This window comes from Sparus aurata, chromosome 11 (assembly GCF_900880675.1).
Source record: "Sparus aurata chromosome 11, fSpaAur1.1, whole genome shotgun sequence".
In the NCBI taxonomy this organism is placed as follows: Eukaryota; Metazoa; Chordata; class Actinopteri; order Spariformes; family Sparidae; genus Sparus; species Sparus aurata.
Window position 1 is genome coordinate 26,751,252 of NC_044197.1, and position 13,538 is coordinate 26,764,789.

General features: G+C 42.6%; 1 long non-coding RNA gene across 1 annotated transcript in view; it reads left to right on the forward strand.

The window, feature by feature from the left end:
- Window positions 1–13,538, forward strand: part of LOC115590996 (uncharacterized) — a 27,641-nt gene continuing 14,103 nt past the window's right edge. The window contains exon 1 of the long non-coding RNA XR_003985874.1: window positions 1–456. This is a non-coding gene — a long non-coding RNA (uncharacterized LOC115590996). The remainder of the gene's footprint in view (window positions 457–13,538) is intronic.

The following is a 13,538-nucleotide window of genomic DNA, read 5'->3' on the forward strand; positions in this document are numbered from 1 at the left end:
GACCGAGAGGAGAGAACGAGAGTTCACAAGTACCGCAATCCACTACTGTTTGTTTGGCTCTGTACATGATCCCAGCACAGCTCTCGGTGTACCATCTGTGGATCTGCGAGGACTTGTGACTTCTGGTTCTCCATCGGTCGACCAATCGGCGCCGGCCGGGGGGGCGGGCCCAGCGGTTCCCTAGGTTACCTGTGTGATTGACGTTCAGCCTCCTGCAGCGGAGCGCGCGGCACTGTATCACTGATGCTCCTGCTTCCCCCCCGGAGACTGTGGAGAAATCTGGGAGAGAGGAGAGACGGAGAGAAAACACAGGAGCGAGGAGGAATGCTGATTATTTAAAGTGCCTCGCTCTCGTCCTCCCGCTCTCGTTACTGGAGAGATGAAAACTGGAGCGCTGGAAGAAGCCGGCTGAAGGGAGAGGAAAGGAAGGATTCCTGAAGAAGGGGGGATTTGTTGGTAAGAGATGCCCAACACCACTTTTCTCTGTCTGTCTTGGCTTTACCAGTCACCTGTCCCTGCCAGGACTGTGAATTATGGGGTAGCAGGTAAACGGTAGGTTTCTTTGGGCTGTATGTTACGTGTGTGTGTGTGTGTGTGGGTGAGACACATTCTCTGCATGCTGCGTGGCCGTAGAGGGGGTTTGGTGTTACTGTATGTTTTACAGTGTCAGTTATGCAAAGGCTTTAGCTGAGTCAAGAGCCGCTGCTCTATATGGGACTATAGGAGCCGGGGTGATTAAAATGACACTGCATGTATGAGCTGTGTCAGTCATTTCAGGGATACTGTTACAGCTGAGCCCACAATTTTTAGGCTTGTCTACTGTATCTGCATAGGAGGAGGAGTATTAATTACATAACGCATCCATCTATACTCCTGTATCAGGGCTGTGCAGCAGCATACTGTCCCACTAGTCCAGAAAACCCTCTCTGCTACTTTCGTTTAGAGAAGTGTGGTATTGGAGCTTTTTTTCCAGTGGGGTTGTCTCAACTCTTCTTTAGTGTGGAGGAATCCATCCATTTCTATGCAAATGCGTCCGTGTAGGACCCGATCTCCATTGGAGGACTCACGGCGCTCCACTGGTGTGGGCAGATGTGTGAGTTAACAAGTGGGCAGGTGTGAAAACTCCTGATCCTCCATGTCTCGTTACAATCTGGAGTGATTATGAAAAGAGACAATGAGGAACAGGTCACGCGTTGGGTTCCGTCGCGCTGTAAGTGCGTGACATTCGTGCCACCCGGAGTCCCTAAAAGTTCCATTAGTAACCTCAGGTCAGGCGACAGCCGGCCTCTCCGTGCCTCCAGGACTCAGCTGTGCACAAACAGAGACTTTCTGCTCGGCTGCTCTGCTGCAGAGTGTCTTCTGTCCGACCACCTGAGGACGCCTCAAATACAAATCTACAGGAAGTCCTTTTTACGCTTTTCTTAGAGATTGTTTTTGTCCCCCTGACCAGTTTTGTAGGATTGTGTTCAGCCAATTTTCCCAAAACACAATATTCAAACTTTGATCCAGAGACAGAAAGATTTTGACTACTGAGAGACTCTGTGGAGAGCAAGTTGTATTTTTTTGGCTGTTGGGTTGAGGCCTCCCTGCTGTCAGATCCACAGTTACAGATGCAAACGTACAGATACGTGATGGAAGTGTAAAACAACATAAAAACATTTTCTGTCCAAATAATGTCACAGATTTGGGAACACACTCATACTTAATCCAAAATGTTATTAGCTTTGTGTTATTTTGGAAATGATGCAGTGATGATTGTTTGAATATTCTAATGAAAATGGTTGAATATGACAAACAATTTCAAATGAATAACGGGTATTTTTCTCAGTTTTCTGACATTTTACAGACAAACAGTCAATTGATTTTTCATGAAAGTAATTGCCTTATTATTTTCGCTGCAAGAGGGTTTTTATTTTTTTTTGTACTGGGGAGTTTTTCCCTACTCGAATCAACAGTTTTAATGACAGAGGATGTCATTCACTGTACTGTAGATTGTTAAGCCCACTGAGGCATTGTCATTGTGATGTTGGGTTATATAAACAGAACTGACTTTAATTGGGTAATCAATTATGATAATAGTTGTCAGTGTTAGCCATACAGACAACATGTCAACATCCGTAACGGGTCTTCCGGTTCACATCCTTTGTATTATTTACAAAAGTCTCTCTCACCATTCAACTTTAACAAGGCGTACAATCAGTGAGGGAGGCATTGAGCTTCCCTCCTTGACTGATCATACTCACATTTTTCGGGGCACGATCCAAACCGATTTCATGTTAGAAACAGATAAATGCTCCAAGTGGCACATCAGCATTGTAAGTACTGTTAGAAGAGCACATTTATATATAGACCCACAAAAAAAAAAAGAGCACTAAGCACTACCGCTGCGCTGATTTAATGACACCAAAAATTGTACATGTTGGGTTTTTGAGGCTGATTCATGGCTACATTAATTTGACTTGAAAACCCATTAAATACCACTATTATTTAGAGAACATCCATTATATTTTTTTTTTACCAGTTTAGTTAGTGCTGAGCCAAAACTGTCGTCATGTCTAAGTTCCAGAGTGTGCGGCCCTGGAGGTGTTAAATCACTGTTGGTCAAAAGTTAAAGAAGAGCTTCAATAAAGTCAATATACTGAACCTACTCGTTTATAACGCTTGTTTGAGGAGGATGTTTTGCTCACCATGATGGCGCACACTCCTCCTCCTGAATGGAGACATTTTTGTTCCAACCATCTTGATGTTAACTGACTCACTCTGCTCATACAAAACTCCGCTCCATCTTGTCAACTGGAAGAGAACTGACTAACATGGCAGCCTAACAGCTTCGTTGAATTCGTTGACACGCAACCTGAAGAGATTCTTTAACCGGTCGGAGTCAAAATACCTTTATGCAGCTGTATGCTATTCTTTTCTTTGTGACTGCAGGTCTGATATCAATTCTCACGATTAAATCAGTTCCACGCCGCAGACCTAAATCTACAGAGAGAATCCATCAGCTCGAATAGAGACGACATGCTACCAGTTTGCTATCAGTGAGAGTTAATCAGATATTCCATAGCATTACAGTGCAGTTGGAGGTGTTCGGGTCTCTAGAGCTACTGCCTGTCTGCCTGCCTGCGTAGGAGGAAACATCTCATCTTCACAGCTCCGTCTACTGCAGATAGAAAGCTTTGGGATTCGTTTCTGCTTCATTAGGCCGTATGCAGAGCAGTGGCAGGGAAGATGACAGAGAGAGAGAGAGAGAGAGAGAGGGGGATGAGACAGACCAGGAGCCAGATTTGAGCCCACAACATCACAAGTACATGATATTCACCTTAACCCACGGATTCACTGGGATGCCCCACAGCTGAGAGATTCTTTTGGCCGAGTCGACAGTAACACCAGTAGTACTGTGATTACAGCCCTGCTAAGCCTCAAATATCTTGACTTGACTGGCAAAGGTTAGCTGAAAATCAGTCATGTTTCAGCAGAGCCCGCGAGATCACAGGATGAGCGTCAGAGACAGTTTGTCGGAGGCAGTGTGTCAACAGAAGGTGCAAAACTGCAATAAATGTCGTTGTGTAATTATACTGAATTTGCTTGTTCTAAAACTAGGATTGAAAATCTTATAATTGAACCAATATTGTATGAATAATGCAATTTTACCGTTACTGTTGAAATTGTGTTTTTCCAATGATCATATCACATGTCTCAAAATACACACATGAATACACCCACACACACATACCGGCATAATGAGAGCAACATTAGCATTTGGAGTCGTGTTTCTGACCATTTTTCACTCTGGTTCACTCTCTTTTAGCTCAGGTTTTGGTCTCTACCAACTCCTATGGGAAATGTCTGACTCTTCGGCTGCTAATTGCAAGTGCTTACTGTCTTTCTGCTGTTTGGTGCTGAGCAGGCAGCGTACAATGGGCATGTAGAGCTTTTTCTGTATAAACGGCCGCCCGCCGTGAGAGGAAATTGGTAAGCACAAAGATGCAGGCCGTGCAGCTAAACAATTCGCAGCAACTCACTTAAAGTTTAGCAACATGTGGAGGAGCTACAGACTCCACTGTTCTCTTTGAAGCTCTTAAAATCCACTGTATACCGCCTGCTCAGCACAAAACAGCAAACAGACACAGAGACTAGCTGGTGAACAAAGTGGAGCATTTAGCAGCTAAAGAGCCAGAAGGAACGCAGAGTTGAAGGAGTGTGGCTTTTTCACTGCCCCCTAGTGTTCAAAAGATGTGTTATTGCAGAATCCAGTTGGAACCCCTGCACGCTCTAGAATATTTACAGTATATGTGATGGTATGGTACTAGTGACTGAGAAAACAGATAGAGAAAATACTGACTGTCTGAAGGGGAACTCAAGGGAAGTTCACCTGATTTGTGCCTTCAGTGTGGGAGAGGATCCATACTGTGCTGTAGACACGTGGATCTGTCTCAGCAGACAGATTCCTCTCTGGAGGATGTGGATGGTCTCGATTCTGCATCAAGCTGGTGGTAATGCCTGTTTATATTTATATCCAGATGATTAACCTGTCTGGTTTCAAGGTTACACATTCTTTCTGAAGGCGACTTTGGCCAGAATGACACCACCGTGGCCTCAATCGTATCACACTCATGCAGCACAGAGGGGTGCAGTTTAAACGTCCTACCAGCGAGTGCAGTTGCAATGAAGTGCCATTCAGGACTCAGCTTGGAGGCTGCAAACTGTATTTGTTGCTTGGCAACATTTGCTTATTGGACATACTTGTGGAGCCTCAGCAGTGTGATTGCTAATGTGATGTACTGATGACAAGCTGACCTGTGTTAGTAGAGACTGAAGCAGTTTGTAATATAATATCTGGAGTACTGAATATCTGTCCGTCTGAGAAATCATGGTTTGATTCAGCTTCTCCTGTACAAAAGGATTCGACATTGACAACATCACAATACAGCACTATGAAAAAGGAACATGAGGAGACGTGATAGGGACTAAGCTTTTTTTGTGGTTTCAGAAATTTACAAATAAATAATCATTAATCGTTACTTCAGCAGCAAGTCTAGCTTAAACGCGGTCTTGAGTGTTTGTTCACATGTCCAATATTGAGATTTTTATATGACAGCAACTGACAGCTGGTATCGTCCCACAGATCTGCAAATCAAAATATAATATAATAACTCCAGCAATCAAGTAACGTTATCAATCATATTGTGCAAACTGTCTGTAATCCCCAGTAATTACAGGGGTAAATCATACTGTCTTCTCCTTTCTTGAAAAAAACTGACAGTTTGAAGATTGAAGGTTTCTGATAAGAACCTCTGGAAGGTTTTACTCTGATTGAGAGGCGAGGTCAAGGACTACTTCTTCCCGAGGGAGAGGGAAATGATTCTGGTACGGAGGACAGCTTGATTAAAGTCTCTGCACACCCATGGTACACAAGCGTTTTCACTTTTGGCTCATGAGACCTCTTCTAAGTACTGCGTGGCCGTGTAAATTTATACCTATCATGTTAAATAAAATCATATTTGGTACAGAGTAATGAATGTGATGAATCTGCACGGTATAATAGACCTTTTCTGCACATTGCATGTGGGAAAACACAGGCGCGTTAGCAACATCTGTGCATTTTAAAAGTGTCTGTCGTGAAAAAAATCCTATTTGGGCGAGAAGATTCCAGCTGGCATCTTTGTTTGAATTAAGAAATGGAGTTTATCCCGATTGACAGAAGACTCGTCGGGATTCCCAAAATCCCTTAAAAACTGGCGATGCTGACTCACCACCTACCACTCTCTCTGCGATGTGTCCTCTACCGATGCCTCCAAATTCCCATTAATTCCGGTGCAAACAGTACTTCTATGGTTGATAAGACTTACAGGTATAGGTTTGTGATAAGTATGTGATAATATGCACCCTTGTAGGACTAAACCATATGAGCACAAACTTCCAGAGGTTTTAAACTTTAGTTTGACACAAGGGCCTGATTATAAGACAGCCAAGATCACATATTAAGGCTTCTAGTATGTGTGGTAATATAGTTTCTCTTCGTCTGGGGCCCCGCCACAGGTTCCTGCCTGCATTGCCCTTCACTTGTATGGCCTGGATTTGAGTAAAAAAAAGCCATTCCAGTTACCATCTTTGTTTGGATAAGAGGGTAGATTTGCAACGTGACAAACTGCTCAACAAGCGCAAATTCTGAATTACTGCGACCACGTACAGTATGTGCACGCATCCACAGGTTCCTTCATTCACACATACACAGTGAACTGCACACCTGAATGCTGGTAGGCCTCTCTGATTGCCACGCTCACTTATGACCAATTGGCATGAGCACACACACTCATTTGAACTCTGAGCCAAATGCCAGCCTCCTATAGGCTGAAACCTGTGGTTGCCAAAGGAGCGAGGACATTTCTCGTGGACCCGACTGACCGACAAGCTATAGAGCTGTAGAGCTGCTATGGTTGCAGCTAAAAACTATACATTTCTGATTCTGGAAATATGTCTAACGAAACTACTCTTAGTGTTGATAGACAACCTTGACTACAGAGACAAAAACAGATGCCTGATGATTAGAATGTAATGATGAAACCTTCGAAGCAGAAGTGGAGGCGAGTGCTTCACTGACTCTGATGTTGCTCAGGCGGGACAATTGAAACATTTATGGCTGTTTCATGTTTACTGAGATGAGTTACATCAGCAAACCGCCAATACATGTACTTATATCCTGACAAGAAAAAAAAACAGAAAAACATCTGTAAACCAATCAACTTTAAGTAGGTCCAGTAACAAATGGGGCACACTGACCTAAATATACAGACAGACATGCAGACAGACAGGTGAAGAAACAGAAGGAGAGAAAAAATGCTCTAAATAGGATTTTCTGTTTGTGAATGAACTCAGTAAGTGTAGATTAAATGTTTCCTAAGTAGTCTGGGTTCGGAAAGACTGTGCGTGTGTGCGTGTGTGTCACTGTATGTGCGCGTGGGTGTGTTTTCTGGTCTGTCTGTACAGTTACTGTATGGTTGCATCATTCTCAGTAGGATTTTGAAACACAGAGAAATACGCAGAGAGGGCAAACAGAGGAATACAAAGAGGAAAAGGAGCAAGAGAGACACACAAGAGAGACCACGCTCACCCTGTTTCCCTCATTTTTGTGACATATTAATGGCAACATTTCAAGATACTTAATTAATCCGTCACACATCAGGAAAACAGCACGGAGACATGATTACATTGCGACAACTGCGGTGGAGAGATTTGGAGAGACTGACTCACTCAAATGATGAGCTTTGAGCTGTTTCCTTTATGGAACAGCATGAGGCGATGTGGTTAATCTGCGATCAACAGCAGCCCATAATCAATGTCTCTGATTGGACTGCAGATATAACCGAAATAAGGGATGAGTGCATACAGAGGACTGAGAGTGTCTCTGACATTTCAGAGACAAAAGACAGCTTTTTTTTAGCCCCACCTCAGATTCCAGTGCAACATATCTTACATATGTGAAAGTATTTTTGCCTCCAGACATCTCTGACCCTCACAGATTCTTTTGTGCTTTCTGTTTTGTGGCTTTAAAGCAAATTTCCACTTGGTTATTCTCCCTGACAGGACACTTTGGGAACATTTGCTCTTTATTATCTCCAGCGGTGAAAGAAGTTTTCTGACCCTTGACTAAAGTAAAAGACATAACTATATGAAATAAACAAAAAAAATTACAATAACATTATCATCTAAATGTACTCAAAGTGTCTAAAGTAATAGTAGTCGTTCGTCAGAAATATGTCCCCTGTGAATGATAGATTATTATATATGACATCGTTACTGAAGCCTCAATGATTAAGCATCATTTTACTGTTGTAGCTTGAGGCGGGTAGCAACAAATAATTTGAACTGTGACATGTTTAATGTGATACGAAAGATCATATAGTTCATAAGTGCAGGCAGGCTTATATTTCTTTTTATTCCTGCCGTATGAAGGTAAAAATATGTAGACACAAAAACAACACAAAGAGACAAACTACAAAGAGAGACTCAACAATGATGGAGACAACATGAGACACAAGATGACCACAAACAGACACAAACAACCACAAGGAGAAATCAAACAACCACAAAGAGGCAAAACAACCACAACGAGAAATCAAACAACCACAAAGAGACAAAACAACCACAATGAGAAATCAAACAACCACAAAGAGACAAAACAACCACAACGAGAAATCAAACAACCACAAAGAGACAAAACAACCACAAAGAAACAAATCAACCACAAAGTGACACAAAACAGCAACCAAAATATACATTAAACAACTCAAAGAAACAAACCAGAAAGAGAAATCAAGCAACCACAAAGTGACACACCAGACTCCAGAGCCACCTCTAATACAAAGGTTTTTAATCCTGTCCCTGCTGTTTACATGCCAATTTTGGCTTTGGTAGATGTCCAACAAAGTGCTCACCTTATCTCATGAGGCTGATTCATGTTGTGATTAATTCGCTGCATTGCGCTCCAGGGCGTACATTACACAACAGGACAAACAACTATTACATTTACAGCCTTGCACTTTCTTTGCTTACATCAACTGTCACAACAGCAAACGAGACAGAGGTCTGAACACAAACAGGTTTTTGCATTTTATTTAAATGCAGATATAAAAGTTGGATACTTATAAAATCTAGATTGATTAAGCTGGTTTCTACAGTCTTACCAACCCCAGCTTTAATTGTTTATTGTCTAAAATGAATAGTAGAATTCTAAAACAGAAGCCTGGAGAACAAAACATGACATATTTTGGCAGATATGTTGCTACTCGGGATTCTGAATGCTCAGGATTGGTCATTTAATACTATTGGTCTGTTTTGCGTCTTTCTTTATCGTCGCCCATGTTTGTCTCATGTTCATCACAAGTGAGTTTGGCTTTATTTTTTATTTCTTTTTATGTTAACTACAGATTCAGACAAATAGCTTGTTCAGTGGTTCTGTAAGGCTGTAACTGAGCAGGGCTTTGAGCTGAATGGTAACATGCTGGTGTTAAGCCAAGTATAATGTTCAGCAATCACTGGGTTGTAAACCAGAGTCCGGGACAAATGACTAATTTAACCTGATGAAAAGTCAGGATCACTAAAGTTATTGTAGGTCACCCTGAGGGGAGCGTGAACACATTTTATGACAACCCATCCAGTAGTTGTCGAGACATGTCAACCTCATGTAGCAATTAGAGTAGAAGTCAAGGGCTCACCAAAATCACTAGGATTCACCCTGTGGTGACAATGGATATTTAAAGTTTGTGGCAATCCATCTAACAGTTGTTGAGATGTTTCAGTCTGTACCAAAGTGGTGGACCAATTGAAAGACTGACAAAGGGACGAGCATGGCTATCGTTCTCATTCATTTTCTCATTTTTTATTGAGGCCATTAACATTTTCTGATTTGAAAATAAATCAGTACTCAAGGATCTTAGGAGCTCTTCAAGTCATAAAGTTGATGTCTTTATACCAAAGCATTTAAAACCAATTAAAGGTCTCCGCTATCTGTCTTTATTTGAGTTCAAATGTGCGATTTGTGAAACCCGCAGAAACCCTCACATCCCCTTTCCTTTCCTTTCCTTTCCTTTCCTTTCCTTTCCTTTCCTTTCCTTTCCTTTCCTGTTTCTTCCACTCCTTCTCTCCCCTCTTTCTCTTTTCCCCTCCTCTTTTGTCTCCTCTTCTTTCCTCTCCTCTCCTATGATTAGCTGCAGCTCTGTAGGTTACCATAGCACCAGAGAGAGAAAAGTCAACCCACACAGAGTCTCCTGCCTACCACTCATTCTCTTCCTCTCTCTCGTTCTAGTCTGCCGTTGTGTCTTTCCTCATGCTCTCTCCGTCTATCTCATCTCATCTCTCTCTCTCTCTCTCTCGCTGTCTTGCCTGCCTCCTGCTGTTCTTCTCAGCACGACGCCATCATCATTTTTTAATATTGGTTTTGTCTCGTGGCAAATTTTGTACATCTGTGTTCACCTGTGTGTGCAACTGTGTGTGTGTGTGTGTGCAGGCTTGTATGCATAAATGCTTGGTTATGAATATGCAGATATGTTCTGCCCAACATGACAACTCAGCCTCACTGTCCGCCCACACATGCAGGATGTCCATGGACACGCACACACACACACACACAGTAGAGAGGTGGGTTCTGACCGGACCCTCCAGACCCTCCAAAGTTGTTGACACCACCAGCTAGAACAGGCCACTGATTCTGTTCTGCTTGTTTGTGTTTTGGTTTTTCTGTCTAGTTGCTGCTTCTGTGTAAATGCGAACAGAGCATTCATTAGAAATGTGTGTGCGCCACTGTGTGCAGGGTTTGTGTGTGTGGTTGAGAGAGAGATGGAGAGTGAGTCATCGGAGACCTTCCCCACCATTAGCCAATAAGATGGGGTGGTTTGGGGATGCCGGTGGACGACCGCCTGCGATTAGTACATGTTTAACACCGGTTTGCATTTATAGTGTCCACGCTTGCGTGTGCGTGGATGATAGTCGTATCAATTTTCATGGCCCAGAAAACGCAAGTTTGTCTCAGAAGGCTTTGCAACATGTGAAACATGTAACAATTTGTGGAGCTTTGCACGTATTGATCACTTTTTTATTGGTGGAGTTTGAGCCGACTGTAACGTGACCGTCCCTGTCTCTCCCAGTAGTCTGAACAAGCTCATGGACGGTTTGTTTGAGTTGTTTGATGCTGCCGGACTGTGGATTTCTTTGTGAAGGACTTTCTGCGACAGTCCAAAGCATGAGCATTCCTGAGTGCCTCGTCTCAGTGCCTCTCTCTGCTCTGCTAACAGAGGGCATCAGCAGCTAACGTAAGTTTAGAAGAGGAGTCAGCAAACACTAACTAATGACCGGCTTCTAACACAACGCAGAAGCTCCAAGGAGCCCCTTTAAAGCCTAACTCCATTGATTTTACACATCAGTCTCTTCACAGGTCTTGGGGCATACGACTGTATATGTGAAAATAATATGTATAAACCCTTTTGTGGCTCTAGAGGGAGCTGGATAAAGTCTGATAAGCAGCCTGTGACAAGTGATGTCACTTGAGGCAAGTGTGGTTGGGGCTGAAGACTACAAATGTGGAATTTGAAAGATCTCTGTTGTTAAGAACTTAGGAAGATGTGAGCTCAGCAGACGTCTGTAGCCCATTCCTCATCTCTGCTTGAGGGTAGCAGCCTGATGGTACATTAACCACACCTAGCATGACATGAATCTCAGACGGACTTGTCAGCTGTGAATTTGAATTGTGAGTAATGTATGGGTCAAGCTTTGACAAGGAAGAATAACGCCTGAAATAAAAGAGCCAGTATCTCTGGTTCTACTGCATCGACATCAATAGGCGGAGTCCTATTTTAGGACTTGCAAATCCACACTATTCCAAGCCCCCAGACCCGGTGCGTCCAGATCATGGCCAGGCTTGATGCTTGGTTCGAAAAACAAACGTGACCATGTCAAATGACCATGCTTACCTGGGTGCTGGCTGAATGGGTGAGTGCAGGGAGGATTAGAGGGGGGCGTGAGGTAAAAGAGATGAAACCGGCCTGCATCCACTGTAGTTCCCAGTGATCTTTGAGAATACCATCTGCTCTCTGTGCTATTCACTATTTACTATATTAAATAATCTATGTGGTCAGCAGGATGCTTCACTGCTAATGAATTATAGTTGAATGTGGAATATGGCCATGTTGGTCCATCCTGGAAACCAAAAAATAAAGATGCTCATTATGAACACAACTGCCTACATCCCACACAGAGATTATGTACTGCAGCTCGAAGTGCTTTGTGGAGTTGCTTTAAAGACAAAGTTTATGTTCACATTTCTCCGAAAATGCATTGTGCGTATTCTTAAGGCCTTATAAAATCATAGTCAATACGTTTCCTTCCCAATAAAACATTTGTAAAACCGACTTTTGAAAAACCTCTGAAACGCCCCCCGCACTCTCGTTTGCTCTCTAGCAGTCAAATCCCCGTTCTCCATCTTTGTTCGGTACATTGCTGCAGTTGTTGGCACGATACTGCCAACTGTGAAATAGCTGAAACTAAAATGAATTACACGCTGACACCCATGCCTCGGAGGGCTCGTTCACATTACAAACAGAACAGGGAACACTCATTAAGACGCGCCATCACAGGGTACCTTCAAAGATGTATTATGTGTCATTTATTTTAAGAAATGAGTCTTAAACCTTCCCTTTAAGACAGGTAGAATATTAGGTTTTATGATTTGCTCCATTGTTTGTCTTCATTTTTATCTATTTGTTGTTTTTATTCTATTTGACTTTGACTGTGAAGCACTTTGTGACTGGATTCTGTGAAAGGTGCCATGTGAATAAACTTTGCTTGCTTGCTCGATATTTTCATCAACGTTCCTAAAATCGACAATGACACCTTCGTTAAATATTTTGTTGATTTGTGTACTTCCTCTTAGACCCAGAGAAATCTGTATGCTTACTCAAGGTGACGGCGAGTTTTAATTTAATTTTGCCGCTTGTCAATATGATTTCTAATAGTCAGAGAGTGAGGAAGGAAGCTGGCTCACTGAATATGACACAAATACAACGTTCAAATGTTCTCATCCGTGAGCTTTTCTGCCCAATTTATGTGGGCAGATTTTCATCAGGAATAATCATAATAGTCGCAAGAACTCCCATGATCCCACGCTTCTTATGCCTTCTGGTAAGTTTTGACTGAGACACCTCTAGCGTCAGGAATGACATGTTGTGCATGAAACCTTGTTTTTTGACAGTATATTTGCTGAGCAGGTCACAATTTGAATCCGTGCTCTAAACAAACCAATTTGTGATGGACATGTACCGTTCAATTTAGGTTCATGAATATCTAAAAAACTGGCTTTATTAAGGTTTTATCAGAAGAGTTAGACCTGAAAGACACACGCAACATGTTTGGTGAGAAACATAAACAATTGTTAATTTTTCTTGGCCACATTTGGAGCCTAATGACTAAATGCAGTGACACATACGAGGCAGACTCAACTGGAAAAGCTCAATACAAACCTCAGAAACGCACAAATAACTGCCAAAGGCAACATAGGCTATGATTTATCCTGACGGTGTTTTAACAGCAAATACAGAAAGCGCTGTAAGGCGGCGTGGGCTGTCCTTGGTCAGAAAGTTAATGGAGTTCTGCTCAATTGTTCGGCACAAACAGCACAACAGGTGTGGGCAGGTGGAGAGAAAATATGTATAACAAACATCAGCAGCTCGGTTGCTGAATGTGTTTTGGAGTTGTGTGCATGTGGGGTGTGTGAGGTAGGAGTGAGATGTTAATCACTACTGTGGTCACAGATTACTGGAGTTCATCAAAACAGCTTCTGAACGCGGCGCCGAAAGGATCAGCGAGCGATTTGTATGGACTGTCATGACTCACATGAGTGACAGTTTGGAGAAGTTTATTCACATTTCACTGAGGCGGATTTGTATTTAAATGAGTTGTTAGGGACTCAACGTGGAGAAGCATAAAAATAATTGATCACTATGACAGATTAAAGGCTTTAAATTGAGTGCTTGTGTGTGTGTGTGTGT